General features: G+C 37.3%; 1 pseudogene; it reads left to right on the plus strand.

Annotated features, from left to right (window-relative positions):
• The window catches only part of LOC102271472 (actin-related protein 2/3 complex subunit 1B pseudogene), a 72,452-nt pseudogene extending 57,477 nt beyond the window's left edge, over nt 1–14,975 (plus strand).
• The last annotated feature ends 7,789 nt before the right edge of the window (nt 14,976–22,764 follow it).

The following is a 22,764-nucleotide window of genomic DNA, read 5'->3' on the forward strand; positions in this document are numbered from 1 at the left end:
CCATCTCTTTCAGAATTTTCCACAGTTTCTTGTGATCCACACAGTCAAAGGCTTTGGCATAGCCAATAAAGCAGAAATAGATATTTTTCTGGAATTCTCTTGCTTTTTCGATGATCCCGCGGATGTTGGCAATTTGATCTCTGGTTCCTCTTCCTTTTCTAAAACCAGCTTGAACATCAGGAATTTCACGGTTCACATATTGCTGAAGCCTGGCTTGGAGAATTTTGAGCATTACTTTACTAGCATGTGAGATGAGTGCAATTGTGCGGTAGTTTGAGCATTCTTTGCCATTGCCTTTCTTTGGGATTGGAATGAAAACTGCCCTTTTCCAGTCCTGTGGCCACTGCTGAGTTTTCCACATTTGCTGGCATATTGAGTGCAGCACTTTCACAGCATCATCTTTCAGGATTTGGAATAGCTCAACTGGAATTCCATCACCTCCACTAGCTTTGTTCGTAGTGATGCTTTCTAAGGCCCACTTGACTTCACATTCCAGGATGTCTGGCTCTAGGTCAGTGATCACACCATTGTGATTATCTGGGTTGTGAAGATCTTTTTTGTACAGTTCTTCTGTGTATTCTTGCCATCTTTTCTTAATATTTTCTGCTTCTGTTAAGTCCATACCATTTCTGTCCTTTATCGAGCCCGTCTTTGCATGAAATGTTCCTTTGGTATCTCTGATTTTCTTGAAGAGATCTCTAATCTTTCCCATTCTGTTGTTTTCCTCTATTTCTTTGCATTGATTGCTGAAGAAGGCTTTCTTATCTATAGGCTTTCTTATCTATAAAAGACATTAAAAAAAATTCTGTGAATGTGTTTTTGATTCCTAGTGTTTCCATTTTTATTCTTTTTAAGAGTTTTTATCTCTCTATGTATACTACCCTTCTGTTCTGCATGGTGTCCACGTTTTAAATTATAAATCTATCATATTGTCATTGTAATTTTAACTTCCCTGTCTGATAATTCCCAAATCCATACCATATCTCTTTACTTCGGCCCTCTAAACTGTACTTGCTCTTGACTTTTAACATGCCTTATAATTAATATTGAAGTCTGGACATAATGAATTGGTAACAGTAACCAAAATAAATATGTTTTTAGTTTGAGATTTATGTTAATCTGTCAAGGGCTTGGGCTCAGCTCAGTATCTGCTACACCAATAGATGTTAGAAACTTTAAATCACTCTGAGACCCCTGTTGTCTTTAGATTTTCCTAAAACTTCCTCTTTAAGTATAGCTTATTCCTTGCAGCTCTTTCAATTTCAATCCACTATCATACTGGAGTCCTCTAATTGCAATGGTAAATTGTAGGAGTTGGTTATCCATATGTTGTTCAGTCACTAAGTTGTGTCTGAGTCTTTGTGACCCCATGGATTGCAGCACTCCTCTCTTCCCTGTCCTTCACTATCTTCTGGAGTTTGCTCAAACTCATGTCCACTGAGTTGGTGATGCCATCTAACCATCTCATCCTCTGTTGTCCACTTCCCCTGCCTTTAATCTTTCCTAGGATCAGGGTCTTTTCCAGTGAGTTGGCTCTTCACATCAGGTGGCCAAAGTATTGGTGCATCAGCTTCAGCACCTGTCCTTGCAATAAATATTCAGGGTTGATCTCCTTTAGGATGGACTGCTTGGATCTCCTTGCTGCCCAAAAGCCTCTCAACGGTCTTCTCTAGCACCACAATTTGAAAGCATCAATTCTTTGGCACTCAGCCTTTTGTATGGTCCAGCTCTCACATCCATACATGACTACTAGAAAAACCATAGCTTTGACTAGACAGATCTTTGTTGGCAAAGTGATGTCTCAGCTTTTTAATATGCTATCTTGGTTTGTTACAGCTTAACTGTTACTCTGACTTTAAAATACTCAGGCTGGCAGGACTTCAGTTCAGTTGCTCAGTCCTGTCTAACTCTTTGTGACCTCATGGACTGCAGCATGCCAGGTTTCCCTGTCTATCACCAAATTAGGAAAATTTTAATTCCATATTGAAAACAGTTTTTCAAATTAAACTCTAAATATAATCCAGTTTTACTTTGACATAAATATTAAAGCATGAGGCAAAATAAAAATGAAGTACATAAGATTATTCTTAAATGAAGCATTAGCATATGATACCGTTCTTAGTTTCTTTGAATTTTCAGAAAACATATCCCCAAGTGCAAACTAAAAGAAAACTTAAATAGTTGAAAATAGTTATGCTTATTGTTTAAAAATTAATCAGAATATATGTCTTTTGGTGGCATATTGATTTTATATTTGAGAGTCAAATAACATTTTTATTCCACAATTTTTAATCTTAAGAAAGGAAGCAATTAAGAATAAATATAGATACATAATTGTGCCATTCTAGTAGAAATTTTAGAAAAACACTGGGAATTTTTTTCTTGCTTGGTGTTAATTTTAAAACTCTAATTAAATAATACCCTGAGAACTTTAAATTAATGACAGATGACTGTCTTTTATAAGCAGCAGATGGGTGAATGTCAGTTTAAATTTCAATTATAACATTAAGTAAAAGGCATAAAGGCACATTATTATCATAAAAATGAAGTGTCAAAACACATTTTAAGTACCATTTGTCATATATTTTCTCATTTTTTCCCATTCTATCTCACATATCTGTCTTTTGCCTTCCTGAAATGTTTTAAGAAATATCTAGCAATGTCTCAATATTTTGCTAGTAGAAGATTAAGGGTATGATCCAATCAAGTTTATTTCTTAGAAAAAAATACTTCCTCAATTTTTTACTGCTTAACTTTGCATTTTATTATTAAATTTTGCCTTGCCAATTTGAAGAAAATCAAGAGAACAAATATTGCCTTTTGTATATTACTATAGTCATTTTCAAAAGGAATATTTCCTACAAGATCAATTAAAGAGCCTTTTATCTGTCTCTTCACAAAATATTAACATGTCACTATTCATTAAAAAGAATAATTACCATTGAAAATTTTAAAACACAAATATACTCAATGAACATTAATGAACCACATTAGAAAAGGTAAAAGTATTTTTTCTTAATTAAGATTTTCAGCTCTACAATGTTCAATATTCTTACAATTCAGAGAAAATATATAGTCAGTTGACTTTAACTTGACAACTTAATTAACAGTGAAAGCATGTGGAGGAAAAAGATCACTGAAGTATATGATAGATATCTGCTTATACTTCAAATATAACGAAATCATTTGCAGAGCTTGGACTGGGCTGCACTAAGATTTAGGAGATTTGAGTTCTACCCTCAACTCTAACAAACATTGGTAGGTCTTTATACATACTTTTTTTTTTACTGTGATATGATTAATAGTGTAAAATTAGTCACTGATGGGAACTAACAGTAGTGGCCTCTTTAAACTTGCTCTTATTAAGAAACATTAATGGATTTCTACTGCTTCATTGGAATTATTATCTTTTTTCCAATACTTTATGCAGGCTTAAAGATTTTGAAGACCTTTGACAATGCATTTGTTCTGAGAGTCAAAAAATATAACTGGATTACTATACTTGCAAAAATTAAATGAAAGATGAACCAAATGATATTATGATTCTTATGTCTCTTCCCTAAAACAAGGAATCATCATTGTTGATAATTCATAAAGGTCTGTCATTTGGATTTTTTCATTGTACATCCTTTTAGAAATGTCATACTATTGTGGAAGTACTAATAATTTATGAAAAGCCCCAATTAAAAAAAAAAACACACTCTTAAGATATTATGAGTATACTATAAGAATGGTGCAGGTTCTACAGAGATCTTTACACCATCTTTTAAAACGTACATTGTAATCAAAGGTAAACAGAACCTTAGAATTCCATTTCTTAATGCATTGTAGACTCTGGGTGCTAATATAAACAGGTAGATATGTGGATAATGCAATGATACTTGGTTTTGAATTGCAATTTTGAATGTTGTTTTTTTGTGCTATTTTGAAAAATACATAGTACATAGAAATGATAAGTGTAACTGTTTAACTTGACTTGAGGAAAGAAGAGCTGCACATTTGTCCAGCTGTCACATCTGCTCAGGTATTATTACCCACTCTTCATCTCACACTCATATTGAGCAGTATTACCTCTTGGGAGATGGTACAAAATATGCTCCTTTGTACTCTCCTTGAAAGGTGTCCAATATAAATTTAATCACACCCTCAAATGCCTATCCTTGGGCTATGCTTCTCTACAGACTTTATGTGGATTTCACAGAAATACACTCCCCATACCATAACCCTTATTAAAAAATTACTTTTATTGCTGGGGCACACATAAAGATGAAGGAGACAGTGAGGTAAACTTTTTATTGAGCATGTATCTTACAAGGCAATCCTGAAAAAGCCTTATCATATCCTTTTTACAAACAACACAACTGAAAGAGAAGTTAAGACATTTGTTAGACATCACAGAAATTAAAATTAATTCAAATAGAGTGGTTAGATCAGATCTCTCTCTTATTTCTCTGGACCATGCTGTTTTTATTTTGCTTTATTTTATAAACATAGCCTCCTTAGTTACTAAGTCATGTCTGACTCTTTTGTGACCCCATAGACTGCAGCCTGCCAAGCTCCACTGCCCATGGGATTTCCCAGGCGAGAATCCTGGAGTGAGTTGCCATTTCCTTCTCCAGGGGATCTTCCCGATGCAGGGATCAAACCTGGGTCTCCTGCATTGGCAGGCAGATTCTTTACCACTAAGTGTACCAGGGAAGCCCATAAATGCTAAATACCTACACAATTAATTGAATTTATAATTCATAACTGGCATCATTTTTATGACATAGAAATGACTTTATAAATTACTAATTGATATTAATATATTTACAGTCCAAACATTACATTTTAAATTAATAATATATCCTTTTATAAGAATTTGAGATTAGAATTAGAACATAAATCCAGCTTGAAATTAAAGTGCTTTTCTAATAATTGTCTTACTATTGAAATGCCTTTTATAATTTTTTTACGTCCAGAAAAATTCATTATTCTGAAGAGTTTTTACATAATTGTAAAGAAATTAAGCCAAGGTTATGTTTTTTCCAGTAGTCATGTATGGATGTGAGAGTTGGACTATAAAGAAAGCTGAACTCCAAAGAATTGATGCTTTTGAAATGTGGTGTTGGAGAAGACTCTTGAGAGTCCCTTGGACTGCAAGGAGATCCAACCAGTCCATCCTAAAGGAGATCAGTCCTGAATGTTCATTGTAAGGACTGATGTTGAAGCTGAAGCTCCAATAAATTGGCCACCTGATGCAAAGAGCTGACTCATTTGAAAAGCCCCAGATGCTGGGAAAGATTGAAGGTGAGAGGAGAAGGGGATGACAGAGATGAGATGGTTGGATGACACCACTGACTCGATGGGCATGAGTTTGAGTAAACTCTGGGAGTTGGTGATGGACAGGGAAGCCTGGTGTACTGCAGTCCATGGGGTCACAAAGAATTGGACATGATTGAGTGACTGAACTGAACTGAAAGAAATTAAGGGCTTCCCTGGTGGCTCAGTGGTAATACAGAAACTGCGTGCCAATGCAAGAGATGTGGGTTCAATCCCTGGGTCAAAAAGATCCCCTAGAGAGGGAAATGGCAAACCACTCGAATTTTTTGCCTGGGAGATCCCATGGATAGAGGAGCCTGGCATGCTACACTGCACAAGGTCTCAAAGACAGGGACGCAAATTAGTAATTAAACCACAACAAACAAAATAAAGAGAGCTGAGAATATATGAATTTTTATTAATCCTTAGATAACATTTTGAAGTAACTTAAATCAGCAACATAAGGTAAAAAGCTAATCCAGTAGGGAAAAAAGGAAATTTCCATAATCTTAATCTACAAATTAATATCCAATCTCTTTTTCATTTCATTATGAGATAAAACATTACAATTTCACCAGTAAATTTATAACTTTCTATATCTTGTGGTGGGCTTCCTTGGCGGCACAGTGGTAAAGAACCTGCCTGCTAATGTAGGAGACATGGGTTTGATCCCTGGGTCAGGAACATTCCCTGGAGAAGGAATTGGCTACCCACTCCAATATTCTGGCCTGGTAAATCCCATGGACAGAGGCTACACTCCATGGGGTTGCAACAGAGTTAGGTACAACTCATCAGCTAAATCAACAACATCAACATATTTTGTGGTAGTGTCATTTTTTGTTCAAAACACTTATTGATCCTTCCTACCATCTCTGTCTATGCAGCCCTTATGAAAAAAAAAATATATATATATCCTTCCACACACTGACTTTTGGCTTGGCAAGTGGCTTACTTGCCAAATGGGATGTAACTTTAAGCGCTATCATATAGTTTGTCATTTTTATGTTTCCTTTGACTTCAAAATATCAAAAGCTTTAGATAGATCCTAAATAGTATTTCCTTCTTTACTTTAGGTTCTGGAGTGAATAGGACATGGAGCTTATGCAAAATAATAAAAATACATTTAACAGCACTAACCTTTGTTGTTACAAAACCATGAAAATGTGCTGTTCTCATTTTAGAGTTGCATACTTTACCCAAAGATAACTGATAAAATATTAAATTTATATTTACTGGACAGCATGTGGTTTCATTCTTTTGGCTCAGCTCACTGATATAAAGTAAAACCTAATGCTTATTTAACTTATATGGAGTACACCATGGGAAATGCTGGGCTAAATGAAGCACAAGCTGGAATCAAGATTGCTGGGAGAAATATCAGTAACCTCAGATATGCACATGATACCACCTTTATGGCAGAAAGCAAAGAACTAAAGAGCCTCTTGATGAAAGTGAAAGAGAAGAGTGAAAAAGTTGGCTTAAAACTCAACATTCAGAAAACTAAGATCATGGCATCCAGTCTAATCACTTCATGGCAAATAGATAGAGAAACAATGGAAACAGAGACTTAATTTTTTGGGGCCTAAAATCACTGTAGATGGTGATTGCAGACATGAAATTAAAAGATGCTTGCTCCTTAGAGGAAAAGCTATGGTCTACCTAGACAGTATATTAAAAAGCAGAGACATACTTTGCCAACAAAGGTCTGTTTAGTCAAGGCTATGGTTTTTCCAGTAGTCATGTATGGATGTGAGAGTTGGACTATAAAAAAGGCTGAGCACTGAAGAATTGATGCTTTTGAATTGCAGTGTTGGAGAAGACTCTTGAGAGTCCCTTGGACTGCAAAAAGATCCAACCAGTCCATCCTAAAAGAAATCAATCCTGAATATTCATTGGAAGGACTGATGCTGAAGCTGAAACTCCGATACTTTGGCCACCTGATGTGAAGAACTAACCCACTAGAAAAAACCTTGATGCTGGGAAAGATTGAAGGTGGGAGAAGAAGGGGATGACAGAGGATGAGATGGTTGGATGGCATCACTAACTCAATGGTCATGAGGCTGAGTAAGCTCTGGAAGTTGGTGATGGACAGGGAAGCCTGGCGTGCTGAAGTCCATGTGGTTGCAAAAGTTCGGACAGGACTGAACAACTGAAGTGAATGCATTCAAATGGAAAGCAAAATAAGGTTTATGCATTTTCTTTAGATACCATACAAATAATTGAAAGCTGAAGTACACTTGTAGATTTGATGACAAATGTGATTATATTTAACTTCCTCTTGTTTTGCTTTGTTGGAGTACTTTGTAATAAAAAAGAATTGACCACAAACTACCTTATTCCCAGTATGTCACTGAATCTTAGAAAATTAGTAGCTTCCCCTGATTTATGGTTCCATTCTAATTCCACAGAACTCTATCAGCAAATTCATTTTGACACCTTTGAGACACAACTATAGCAATTCATTTACAACACTCCCTAAACAAATTTCAACTTTACTAACAGATTGTGCTTGGGTGAAGCTGTTGGTGATTTAAAATAGCTAGAATCCTAATGTAAGTTTATAATGAAATGTCTGACAAGACTTTAACATGGGACTCTCCTAATGATTTTGTAATGTTTTGACAATATTGAAAATATGTTTTAAAAAAAGCTAACAAATGCAGCTTTCCCCTAAGCAAAATATCCCATATGTTTAAAAAAAAATCTTTTAAAATGCCAAAAGCTCTAACCACAGTGCAGGATGATACAATTGTATGATTTCTTTAAATAAATGATCCTTTCGATAAGATAAATAGTAAGAAAGGTAGAAATCTTTAAAGTCTTGAGTTTATAATGCAACTGCCTGGTAACCTTTAAAGGTATGTGACTGAGGGAATTGTCAAAGATCTCTCAACTGTGGCAAAATGTATCCTGAATGATCCTATTAGAGTAGTTAAAAAGGATATTTAAAACCTTAATAAGTTTAAACCACAAAGAAAAAAGTGAGTATTATACTAAATAGGGTATCGAATGTGCTCCCTTTAGACAGCTATTACTAGCATTCATCATTTCCTGCTCCAGTTGAGGGAGTTTTGACAATTCCCTTTACAAGTCACCTTTAAAGTTATTCTGCAAGCAGACAAAGCCGCAATATTGATTTGAGTTGTCCACACATTAGCTCAGATGATTGCAAGTCAGTATGACTTCTGTCTTCTGTTCTGAGCTTTCCATTTGTTCAACCTCAAGAAATTAAAAATTAACACTTTCCTTTTGTACACTGCTATTTTCCCAAAGATATTTCACAGACTTAATTTCATAAAATACATAAATACTCCTTAGTTTCTCCATTTCAAATACAATGAAACTGAGGCCTTGAGAGCTTAAATTATCCATTCAGTTAAGCTGTGTGAGAATTTCTAAAGTTGATTCACTAAAATGCCCACCTCCCATCCTCACTCTTCCCTTTCCTCTCTCCCATTCTTCTTTCATTCTTTCTATTGTTGCTGTTTTTTCATGTCTGACTCTTTGACAACCCCGTGGACTGTATCCTACCAGAGTCCTCTGTCCATGTGATTTCCTAGGCAAGATACTGGAGTGGGTTGCCATTTCCTTCTCCATGAAATCTTCCCCACCCAGGGATCAAATCTGCATCTCCTGCATTGCAGGTGGATGCTTTACCACTGAGCCACCTGGGAAGCCCCTTCATTCTTTCTATAGATATAACAAAAGGTTTTTTTCTTCTTATAACCTTGCTGTAACAAGCTAGCAAATAAGATGTTGCCAAGTATCATGAATTATAAGATGGGTGTATAAAGTTGTTAATTTTAATTTTAATTTATCTGTTTATTTTTAGTAATTCAGATAATTTGTAAGTAAACTTTACATAGATGGGACACACATTAAAATTCAAAATAAATATTTCTTTTATTATTAGGCTTCATTTTAATCAATATACTTCAAAGCTTATATTTATGCCTATTTTACATTTTCAGAGACAATTACCTGCATCAGTCCTGTTGAGTTCCAAAGACAATAAATTCATAACTTACTTGCATTAAGAGGTAGGAGGATGGTTAATGTTCAAGATATACTCATGGTTTGATTGGTATTAGAGGCTGAGGGAAATTTTAACATAAATAAATGATGGTTCTACTCAGAGACATATTCAGTATGCTTCCCAAATTATATAATAAGGAAAGGAAGCAAGCAATATATAGATTTTACATTATGTTTTAATTATTTTTCCCTTTTTGGGGATCAGAGTATAAAATTTATGGACTCATTGCATGGGAAGAAATGTGTCATGCTCCAAAATTTTAGACCCATGAGGAATTTCAGACATTAGCTGTGAAAATACTTCATTTGTAGTGAAAAAACCAAGCCTGCAAGAGTTTCTAGCATGTGACAATAATCCTGGTAAAGGAGATTTTAAATTAACTCATATTCAATTTTCTCTATAATTTTTAAATGAACTCTATTTATTTTTCAGATGAAGTGATATCTAATTAACTGCCATTATACTGTTCCAGTCACCTTTAAGAAAAGTACATAGGTGTAGCCTGTAATGAGATGTGTATTTAGTTTTCCGGTGGCTCAGATGGTGAAGAGTCTGCCTGCAATATGGGAGACCTGGGTTCAACTCCTGGGTCAGGAAGATCCCCTGGAGAAGGAAATGGCAACCCACCCCAGTATTCTTGCCTGGAAAATCCCATGGACAGAGGAGCCTGGCGGGCTACAGTCCATGGGGTTGCAAAGAGACACAACTTCACTAAATGATTTAACTGTACTCATAGAGTCTCATAAGATTTCCCTGGTGGCTCAGAGGTAAAGAATCTGCCTACAATGCAGGAGATGCAGGAGACAAGGGTTTGATTACTGGGTTGGGAAGATCTCCTAGAGAAGGAAATGGCAACCCACTCTAGTATTCTTGCCTGGGAAATCCCATGGACAGAGGAGCCTGACAGGCGGGCTGCAGAATTAAACACAACTTAACACTACAACATAGAGTCTCATGGTGATTAATAATAACTCTCCTTTGAGTAAGAAAATAGATGGGAAATTTTAAATATAAAATCTTGTTTATTTTTTGTCAATTAAAGTAATTGGACTCTTTTTATTTTAATATTTAAAATTATGTACTCCAAAATAACAATTTAATAAATTGCATAAATCTACTTTAAAAATCATGTTTAAAAATCAATTAACCAAATAAATTTCCAAGTAATGCTAAAGAATCCATAAAATTTATAGCTATCATTGCTTAGCTTGCCTATAGTATTTTTTAAATCAGTCTTTCTTGTCTCAGCCTACTCTATCATAAGTGCATTTGTAGTATTTCAATATGTTTACCCTACATTTCTACTTGTGAATTTTCTTTTTGCTCTATATAAAAAGTTTTAATTCTGAAAGCAATCAGCCTCCACTGTTTTCTGTTATACTTGCTTTTGATCAGTAGGCCTCTTAGCCAAGGCCTTGTAAGGACATTCAATCATTATAATGTTTATGGTACAGGAAAGTTTGCAAGCTTTCCCAATACTCCTCTCTGGTTTCAATGCTGTAATGTTATTTTAACTCCAATTTGTTTCTGATTTTGGTATCTGTGGCTCTGATGCCAAGTTATTTGCCCCAGAAGCTTCTCATTATGCTCAATTAGAAAATACATCTTCTTTAAAGTTTTGTCATACATTATCAACCTTAAGATTTTAAGGATAGTTTTAAAACACCTAGAAATATAACCATCATATGTTTTAAAACACTATCATAAGCTATACATTATTTTCATTAAGAATTAACCAATAAATATGAGTTATTAACTTCTGTGTCTTAGTAATACACACCATACCTGAATAAAGTTGGTATTTAGTAATGCTTTTTCAAACAGAGATGAACTTAAAGAGCTACAATCATGCAGCATTCTTTATTCATGCATGAAGATCATTGTTCAGAATTCTCCTCTAGTAGACATTTTCTACTTTAAGATACTTAAATTTTTCTTTAAAGTTTATCCTTAAAATTATGATTAAGTGAAGCATATCATTTAATTTAAACTTTTTCAGAGTTTAAATGTGTTCATATTGGCTTTCATAATATATAGACTTGTCTGATATGGATATTTAGGAACAAATACATAAAATGATGTATATTGTTATTTCACTATGATATATTTCATTTATCTAGAGGTAGTAGGACAGGAATATTTCATCTTCATAAAGCAGCCTTGTAAAATCATCCATATTTATTATTTTGCATTTTTATTGCTCTATTTCCCTAAGGAGCTAAAGATGTTTTACTAATTTTTTCACTCTAATAATAAAACAAAAACAAAAAAACCCTCTGAGGTAGGTAAATATGCAAAAAGCCATACCCAAGGGTGTTTTTCCTGTGTAAATTTAATCTGTGTTAAGAAAGACGAAAGCATTTAATCTCTTGAACATCCAAGACAGAAACACTGAATATATCATATATTGTCTTAAAAAAAATCAATACCAAAGGGTATCTAGAGCTGGCATACACTAGCAATAATTAGACTTTTGTTTTTTGACTCTATGGATTTACCTGGACTTGGAGTAAGAATGTAATGTTTAAATTTTACATGAAGAACCTCTATAAATTCTATTCAACATTCTTTAAAATTGCAGTATGTATCTTAAGAACACAGAAATACTGAACTTAAAAAAATCATGTGCAAAAACCAATTTTAATAATATAGGTATGCATAATTATTATTCATTATTTTATATCCTAGTGATATTTTATGACCTTACTTATGTAGACATTAAGGAAACAAAAATAATTTTTCTGCCAGTCATTTTAATTTAAAAAGGTATAAAATAGATAAAAACTGAGATTGTGGGATAACTGTAATTTTTATATTTTACTATGGGAAAATAAGGAAATTCAAGACTCCAAAAACTATTCATAACTCTTTTTCTCATACCGATACTTACCATCCTTGAGTTAAGGAAAATGGAAAATGAAGAAAAAGTATAAAGATGTTTAGCAAGAGCATGTTTTCCTTTTATTAAGAGGAAAAACTAGAGATTAAATATGCAGCAGTCAAGCAGAGATTAAACACAGTACAGTCACTTACTAGAATAGTATGTAAGCTATTACAGTAATAGCAATGAATTCAAAATTGATTATTAAGTGAAAAAAGAAAATTACAAAATTTTACTTATACTATTATTGAAATAGCAGAGATTTCACTGATACAACTTGAAAGAAATCACTCTATTGCCCAACTGAAATAATTATAGGCAATCTTTTCCTTTAACTTTCACATCCATTTAGCTACCACTCCATATTAATCTGGGGCTTCCCTGGTAGCTTAGCTGGTAAAGAATCTTCCTGCAATATAAGAGACCCTGGTTCAATTCCTGGGTCAGAAAGATCCCCTGGAGAAGGGATATGCTACCCACTCCAGTATTCTTGCCTGGGGAATCCCCATGGACAGAGGAGCCTGACTGACTACAGTCCATGGAGTTGAATAGAGTCAGACATGATTGAGCAACTAAGCACAGCACACTATATTAATCTGCCTCTTTCATATTCTCTCCCCAATTCAATATACTCCTTCAGAATAACTGCTTTTTTTTTTCTGTTTTATGCATTTAAATTCTATGTATTGAAAGGAAGGCCCTCCATTCACTGATCCTTCCTACCTCTCCATACTAACAATTGTTCCCTCTCCAACAACACATGGCATACACATCATATATATAAATAAATAGCTTAAAATTTCAGAAAAATACCATGCATTTCCATAATTTTGCAATACTAGATATATCTATCATTCTTTGAAATTCTGTTCTCTTCTGTTGAGTTGCTGATATTCATTTTTAGGACTCTTCTCAAGTGTTCACATTCTCTGGTAGCACCCCTTTTGCTTTTCATTACCCCAATCATTAACTGTCACATTTTAAGTTACAGTGACATGGTAGGCAGTTGATATAGTATCAGATTCTTCTTTATCTTTGCAAGTTCCATAATAGAAACAGTACTATATATAGCAAAACATCAACCCATTTTTGAGCATAAAGTTAGATAGGGACAAATAGAGATTGTTTTACGTCTTAGTAGAAGGCAATGGCACCCCACTCCAGTACTCTTGTCTGGAAAATCCCATGGATGGAGGAGCCTGGTAGGCTGCAGTCTATGGGGTCGCTTAGAGTCGGACACGACCGAGCTACTTCCCTTTCACTTTTCACTTTCATTCACTGGAGAAGGAAATGGCACCCCACTCCAGTGTGGCCACTCCAGAAGTGGCCGTGCAGCGCGGCGCCCAGAGTCCGCGGCCGCGGCGCCCCGAGGAGTCAAGCAGCCACGGCATATCACAGCTTCCTGGTGGAGTCCATCAGCTGTCACGCCTGGAACAAGGACCGCACCCAGATCGCCATCTGCCCCAACAACCACGAGGTGCACATCTATGAGAAGAGCGGGAACAAGTGGGTCCAGGAGCACGAACTCAAGGAGCACAACTGGCAGGTGACAGGCATTGACTGGGTCCCAGAGACTAACTGCATCGTGACGCGGTACAGACCGCAACGCCTATGTGTGGACGCTGAAGGGCCGCACGTGGAAGCCCACGCTTGTCATCCTGCGCATCAACCGCGCCGCTCGCTGTGTGCGCTGGGCCCCCAGTGAGAAAAAGTTCGCTGTGGGCAGTGGCTCCCGTGTCACCTCCATCTGCTATTTTGAGCAGGAAAATGACTGGTGGGTGTGCAAGCACATCAAGAAGCCCATCTGCTCCACCGTCCTCAGCCTGGACTGGCACCCCAACAACGTGCTCCTGGCCGCCGGCTCCTGTGACTTCAAATGCCAGATCTTCTCAGCCTACATCAAGGAGGTAGAGGAGCGGCCAGCACCCACCCCGTGGGGCTCCAAGATGCCGTTCGGGGAGCTGATGATGTTCGAATCCAGCAGTAGCTGCGGCTGGGTGCACGGCGTCTGCTTCTCGGCCAACGGCAGTCGTGTGGCCTGGGTCAGCCATGACAGCACTGTGTGCCTGGCCGATGCTGACAAGAAGATGGCCGTCGCGACTCTGGCCTCTGAAACGCTGCCGCTGCTGGCCGTCACCTTCATCACGGAGAACAGTCTGGTGGCAGCGGGCCACGACTGCTTCCCGGTGCTCTTCACCTACGACAGCGCCGCAGGGAAGCTGAACTTCGGTGGGCGGCTGGAAGTGCCCAAGCAGAGCTCGCAGCACGGCCTCACGGCCCGCGAGTGCTTCCAGAACCTCGACAAGAAGGAGAGCTCTGAGGGCAGCGCGGCGGCAGGCGCCGGCCTGGACTCGCTGCACAAGAACAGCATCAGCCAGACCTCGGTGCTGAGTGGGGGAAAGGCCAAGTGCTCGCAGTTTTGCACCACCGGCATGGACGGCGGCATGAGCATCTGGGACGTGAAGAGCCTGGAGTCTGCCCTGAAGGACCTCAAAATCGTATGACCTGCGAGCAGTGTGCTGCCCTTGGCCCAGGCTGAAGAAGCGGGTCGGGGAGGCTGAGGCCGCTTTGCTGAGTTTCTAGGGTACCGGGTGGGGTCCCCACGGGGGCTGTTCCCGCAGGAGGGGAGGGATGGGAGGCTGCTTCTTGGCTCTGGAAGGAACGATTGTTTTTTTCTTGAAGAAATGCTTTAATTGTAAAAACTGTTCTCAAAGCACTCGTGGTCATGAACTGCTTCAGAACATGAAGGTAATAAAAACGCAACTATAGACAAAAAAAAAAAAAAAGAGAGAGAGAGAGAGAATTCCAAAGATGGGGGAGCCTGGTAGGCTGCCCTCTATGGGGTCACACAGAGTCGGACATGACTGAAGCGACTTAGCAGCAGCAGCAGTGCTACATTACCAAGAAACTTTACAATGTCCTTATTCTGTTGTTTTTATAAAAGACAAAAAAAAAAAAAACATTTAAAAATAGGCAAAGGACCTAAACTGACATTTTTCCAAAGAATGTACGTTTTCCAAAAAATGCACAAAAGCCCAACGTGTATGTGGAAAGATGTTCAACATCACCAGTCATTAGAAAAATGCAAACTAAAACCACAAAGAAATATCACCTCACATCTGTTGGAATGGCTAGCATTAAAAAGATAAGAAACTACAAAAACCCAGTGAAGATATGGAGAAGGAGAACTCTTGTGTACTGCTAGTGCAACTGTCAATTGGTACAGACACTATAGATGAAAGTATGAAGGTTTCACAAAAAATTAAATATAAGACTAATATGTGATCCACCACTTCAGTATTCTTGCCTTGAGAACCCCATGAACAGTATGAAAAGGCAAAATGATAGGATACTGAAAGAGGAACTCCCCAGGTCGTTATGTGCCCAATATGCTACTGGAGATCAATGGAGAAATAACTCCTGAAAGAATTAAGGGATGGAGCCAAAGCAAAAACAATACCCAGTTGTGGATGTGACTAGTGACAGAAGCAAGATCTGATGCTGTAAAGAGCAATATTGCATAGGAACCTGGAATGTTAGGTCCATGAATTAAGACAAATTGGAAGTGGTCAAACAGGAGATGGCAAGAGTGAATGTCGATATTCTAGGAATCAGTTAACTAAAATGGACTGGAATGGGTGAATTTAACTGAGATGACCATTATATCTACTACTGTGGGCAGGAATCCCTTAGAAGAAATGGAGTAGCAATCATGGTCAACAGAAGAGTCCAAAATGCAGTACTTGGATGCAATCTCAAAAACGACAGAATGATCTCTGTTCATTTCCAAGGCAAAACATTCAATATTACAGTAGTCCAAGTCTATGTCCCAACCACTAACGCTGAAGAAGCTGAACTTGAACGGTTCTACGAAGACCTCCAAGACCTTTTAGAACTAACAGTCAAAATAGATGTCCCTTTCATTATAGGAGACTGGAATGCAAAAATAGGAAGTCAAGAAACACCTGGAGTAACAGGCAAATTTGGCCTTGGAATACAGAATGAAGCAGGGCAAAGACTAATAGAGTTTTGCTAAGAAAATGCACCGGTCATAACAAACACCCTCTTCCAACAACACAAGAGAAGACTCTATACATGGACATCACCAGATGGTCAACACCGAAATCAGATTGATTATATTCTTTGCAGCTAAAGATGGAGAAGCTCTATACAGTCAGCAAAAACAAGACCGGGAGCTGACTGTGGCTCAGATCATGAACTCCTTATGGCCAAATTCAGACTTAAATTGAAGAAAGTAGGGAAAACCACTAAACCATTCAGGTATGACCTAAATTAAATTCATTATGATTATACAGTGGAAGTGAGAAATAGATTTAAGGGACTAGATCTGATAGAGTGCCTGATGAACTATGGAATGAGTTTTGTGACATTGTACAGGAGACAGGGATCAATACCATCCCCATGGAAAAGAAATGCAAAAAAGCAAAATGGCTGTCTGGGGAGGCCTTACAAATAGCTGTGAAAATAAGAGAAGCAAAAAGCAAAGGAGAAAAGGAGAGATATAAGCATCTGATTGCAGAGTTCCAAAGAATAGCAAGGAGAGATAAAAAAAAGCCTTCCTCAGTGATCAATGCAAAGAAATAGAGGAAAACAACAGAATGGAAAAGACTAGAGATCTCTTCAAGAAAATTAGAGATATCAAGGGAACATTTCATGCAAAGATGGGCTTGATAAAGGATAGAAATGGTATGGACTTAAGAGAAGCAGAAGATATTAAGAAGAGGTGGCAAGAATACACAGAAGAACTGTACAAAAAAGATCTTCACAACCCAGATAATCACAATGGTGTGATCACTGACCTAGAGCCAGACATCCTGGAATGTGAAGTCAAGTGGGCCTTAGAAAGCTTCACTATTTACAAAGCTAGTGGAGGTGATGGAATTCCAGTTGAGCTGTTTCAAATCCTGAAAGATGATGCTGTGAAAGTGCTGCACTCAATATGCTAGCAAATTTGGAAAACTCAGCAGTGGCCACAGGACTGGAAAAGGTCAGTTTTCATTCCAATCCCAAAGAAAGGCAATGCCAAAGAATGCTCAAACTACTGCACAATTGCACTCATCTCACATGCTAGTAAAAGTAATGCTCAAAATCCTCCAAGTCAGGTTTAAATAATATGTGAACCGTGAAATTCCTGATGTTCAAGCTGGTTTAAGGAAAGGCAGAGGAACCAGAGATCAAATTGCCAATATCCCCTGGATCATGGAAAAAGCAAGAGAGTTCCAGAAAAACATCTATTTCTGCTTTATTGACTATGCCAAAGCCTTTGACTGTGTGGATCACAATAAACTGGAAAATTCTGAAAGAGATGGGAATACCAGACCACCTGATCTGCCTCTTGAGAAATTTGTATGCAGGTCAGGAAGCAACAGTTAGAATTGGACATGGAACAGCAGACTGGTTCCAAATAGGAAAAGGAGTATGTCTACGCTGTATATTGTCACTCTATTTAACTTCTATGCAGAGTACATCATGAGGAATGCTGGGCTGGAAGAAGCACAAACTGGAATAAAGATTGCTTGGAGAAAAATCAATAACCTCAGATATGCAGATGACACCACCCTTATGGCTGAAAGTGAAGAGGAACTAAAAAGCCTCTTGATGAAAGTGAAAAAGAGCATAGTGAAAAGGTTGGCTTAAAGCTCAACATTCAGAAAACTAAGATCATGGCATCTGGTCCCATCACTTCATGGGAAATAGATGGGGAAACCATGGAAACAGTGTCAGACTTTATTTTTTTGGTCTCCAAAATCACTGCAGATGGTGATTGCAGCCATGAAATTAAAAGATGCTTACTCCTTGGAAGGAAAGTTATGACCAACCTAGATAGCATATTCAAAAGCAGAGACATTACTTTGCCAACAAAGGTCTGTCTAGTCAAGGCTATGGTTTTTCGAGTAGTCATGTATGGATGTGAGAGTTGGACTGTGAAGAAGGCTGAGTGTGGAAGAATTGATGCTTTTGAACTGTGGTGTTGGATAAGACTCTTGAGAGTCCCTTGGACTGCATGGAGATCCAACCAGTCCATTCTAAAGGAGATCAGTCTGGGTGTTTTTTGGAAGGACTGATGCTAAAGCTGAAACTCTAATACTTTGCCCACCTCATGCAAAGTGTTGACTCATTGGAGAAGACTCTGATGCTGGGAGGGATTGGGGGCAGAAGGTGAAGGGGACAACAGAGGATGAGATGGCTAGATGGCATCACCGACTCGATGGATATTAGTCTGAGTGAACTCTGGGTGTTGGTGATGCACAGGGAGGCCTGGCGTGCTGTAATTCATGGTGTCGCAAAGAGTCAGACATGACTGAACAACTGAACTGAAATGAACTGAATTCCATTTTTGGGAATACATCAAATAAAACAAACAAAAAAAATCTAACTAGAAAATATATCTGCATCCCATGTTCATCACAGACTTACTTATAAAAGCCAAGACAAGGAAACCATCTAAATGTCTGTTGATGATGAAGTTATTAAATTAAGATTGTCGCTGTTTAGTCACTAAGTCATGTCTGATGCTTTGTGGATATTTGAGATAAAGATTAAATATGAATATTATTCAGCCATAAAACATAAGGAATTCTTACCATTCATGACAAATGGATAAACTTTGAAGTCATAAACCTAAGTGAAATAAGTCAGACAGAGAAATACAGATACTGCAGGAGCTCACTCAAGTGTGGAATCAAAAAAAACAAATTCATAGAAAAAGAGATCAGCCTTGTGATCACCAGAGGTACAGGGTGGAGGGAAGGGGAATCGGAAGGTGTTCAAAGCTACAAACTTCCAATTATAAAATAAAAAAGGACTTAGGATATTGCCAGGGGATATGATTTATCACATGCTGACTACAGTTAACATTGCCCTATAATACACAGGAATGTTTTAAAGAGAGTAAATCCTAAGAGTTCTTATCACAAGGAGGGCTCTTTTTCTTTCCTTCTTTCCTTTTTTATTACATCTATATGACATGCTAAATGTTATCTGAACCTGTTCTTTCAAATTACATGTAACTCCAACCATCAGGCTGTATGTATTTAACCTGCACAGTGAGGTACATCAATTATATATCTTAATAAAACTAAGAAAATAAATGTGAAACAATAAAATAATGATGACTCATGAGTAGAATATTTAATTAATCATAATAATCAAAGCAGTCAGGACAGGGTGATATAAAGAGAATATATTTAAAAATCTCTATACTGTCAATGAATGATAGGAAATTTACATTTTTAAAGTATACTATTTGTAACTTTTTAAAGTATATTAAAAACAGGAAATAATTAGGTATGGATTAGAGTTCCCTGGTGGCTTAGATGGAAAAGAATCTACCCCCAAAGCAGGAAACCCAGGTTTAATCCCTGGATTGAGAAGATCCCTTGGAGAAGGAAATGGCTACCCACTCCAGTATTCCCGCCTAGAGAATTTCACAGACAGAGGAGCCTAGTGTGCTACAATCCATGGTGTACAAAGAGTCAGAAATGACTGAGTGACTTTCACTTTTCATACATACTAATCAAAAATAATGTATGCTTACTATAAAACACTGATGAAAGACATTTAAAAAGACAAATAAATGGAAAGATGTTCTGTGTTCATTGATTGAAAAACTCAATATAGTTAAGCTGTAAATTTTCCTGATACTCATCTACAGATTAAACACAATCATAATTAAATCCCAGAACGGATTTTGAATTGAATCTAGAAATTGTATGAAAAATTAAAGGATCAGGAATAAAAAAAATAATTTAAAAAATCTAAACAAAGTTGGATGACTCATACTACTTGATTTCAAGAGCTATGATAAAGCCATGTTAATCAGCAGACTATGCTTTGAAATAAGAATTAACAAATATATCAATGGTTCAGAGTAGAAACACAACCCATATATCTGATCAGTTAATTTTTGGCAAGGATGCTATTGCAGGCTGTTTGGACTACCATAACAGAATACCACAGACTGAGTGGCTCATAGAACAAAAATGTGTTTTCCTCACAGTTCTAGAGGCTGGAAGTCTAACATCAAGGTGTGAGCAGGGTAACTTTTGGGTGAAGGCTCTCCAGCTTGCAGATGGCTGCCTTGTTGTGTCTTCACATGACCTTCGCATGGTGCAAATGTGGAGAGAAAAAGGGCTCTGGCATCTCATTCTCTTCTTATAAGGATGTAGGTCCTATTGAATCACAGCCTCAGTCTTAAAATCTCATTTTGTTTCACAAACACTTTAAACAGACTATCTCCAATTATAGTCACACTGGGGATTAGGGCTTCAACATATGAATTCTGGGGAAACACAATTCAATCTATGATAGGTACCAAAAGTAAGAGTTGGACCATAAAGAAGGCTGGGAACCAAAGAATTGATGCTTTCGAACTGTGGTGCTGAGGAAGACACTGACTGCAAGGAGATCAAACCAGTCAATCCTAAAGGAAATCAACACTAAATATTCATTGGAAGGACTGATACTGAAGCTGAAGCTCCAATACTTTGGTCATCTGATGCAAAGAGTCGATTCGTTGGAAAAATCCCTGATTCTGGGAAAGATTGAAGGTAGAAGGAGAAGAGAGAGGCAGAGGATGAGATGGTTAGACAGAATCCCTGACTCAAAGGATGTGAATCTGAGCAAACTGAGGGAGATAGTGAAGGACAGACAGGATGGGGAACCCTGGCATGCTGCAGTTCATGGGTTTGCAAAGAGTCAGACATGACTAACAACTAAACAATGAAACAACCTCCAAATGGAGGCAGAATGGACTTTTGAAAACATGATATATGTGCAGTTGGGTATTGATATGAAAAAGGGAGAGTGAAACAGACTCACTGATTCATATTAGCCACAATTAAAAACAGAACAAAACAACAACAACAAAAAAATAGCACAGTGTGGGTCCCAGACCTAAACTTAAAACAGAAATATGATAAAGCTTCCAGAAAATAGATAATAGGAAATCTTTGTTACTTTAGGTATGGTAAAGACTTTTTAGATATAACACTAATAACAGAACAGATAAAATAAAAAAATGATAGCTTTCATTCCACCAAATATAAAAAAGCAAATCACTGGAATAGAGAAGTTGAGGACAAATCACAGTAACTGCAATAATATCTTCAAATTTGGAAATATTTTATATCTCCTTCTAAATAAACATGAAATTTCCTATTTCTTTTATCACCCTTCTTAGCTTATACTCCTTTAATATACAACCAGTAATATGTGATTATATTTCAATATATTTGAGAACTGGTTATATAAAATACAAATTGTTAGGTAGTACAGTAAATGGTCAAAATTAAGGTTCAGTAATATTTTTCTTTAATGATCTAGAGAGTAAATATTTTAGGCTTGGCTAAGCATAAATTACTGCTGCAACTAAATTCTGTCATTAGAACTCTAGAAAAGCCACAGGTAATAAGTAAATGCAGAGAAGGCAATGGCACCCCACTCCAGTACTCTTGCCTGGAAAATCCCATGGATGGAGGAGCCTGATGGGCTGCCGTCTCTGGGGTCGCACAGAGTCGGACACAACTGAAGCGACTTAGCAGCAGCAGCAGCAATAAGTAAATGAATTAGATGTGGCCAAGTCCCAGTAGAACTTTATTTACAAAAATAATGGCCACTTTAGGCTCATAGTTTGGCAAAAGTGAATTAAAAAATTATCCTAGCACTTCTTGGTTACTAGTAGGCAGTATAAAATCAAGAAAATGACATAACTGTGAATATTGTAGTTTTTTCATAAACCATAAATATCCTCTGATTTTATTTGCTTATACATTTTTGAATGTTTTTGTTTGCTTTTGTTCTTCCATGTATTCTAGTGAAAGAATACTAAAGAATTAGAGTTTCACATTCTGGTTTTCCTATGAAATATTTATTAAATTTGATTTGAATAACTTAAATTTTCTAAGTCTCAGTTTCTTCTGCAAATGTAAAATGTGATAATAAAAGCATGAGGATTATATAATGCAAAAACCCTGTTGTAATCTAAAAAAGCACTATGCACACCTCGCATTGCCTATTCTGACTCGCCCTCCACCCATTCTCCATGGCTGCATCCCTTCCAATTCTGATTAGACTCTACTAAACAGGCTGATCAATGGCATTCCTGGGCATCTCACCTTCACTCCCAAAGGCTGATTCTCTGCTTTAATACAACCATTACCTAAATGCTAATGTTATCTAAATTGGTGTCTCTACACTGTTTGCCCTTGGCTCAAGTAATCCTTTCTACCCATACTACTGACGTATCTTCCACAAACTCATTACTGAACTACTTTAAAAACACAGTGATTTACTGCTATCTAGGGATACAAATTTGAACTCCTTACAGTGGCCTACAGAAACCTTCCCTGGCTCTTCAGCCAGCACACAGCATAACTTCTCTGCTGTTCCAGGCTCCTTGGCACTTTGGATTAAGGAGTGTCAGCTGGCATAGAGTCACAGGGGTTGCCTGTTACCCAACTGTCCCCTCCCTCCACCTGGCTGGCACAGGCACAGCTGCTGTGAGCCCATGTTCTTGTGTGTGTGT

This window comes from Bos mutus, chromosome 12 (genome assembly GCF_027580195.1).
Source record: "Bos mutus isolate GX-2022 chromosome 12, NWIPB_WYAK_1.1, whole genome shotgun sequence".
Lineage (NCBI taxonomy): Eukaryota > Metazoa > Chordata > Mammalia > Artiodactyla > Bovidae > Bos > Bos mutus.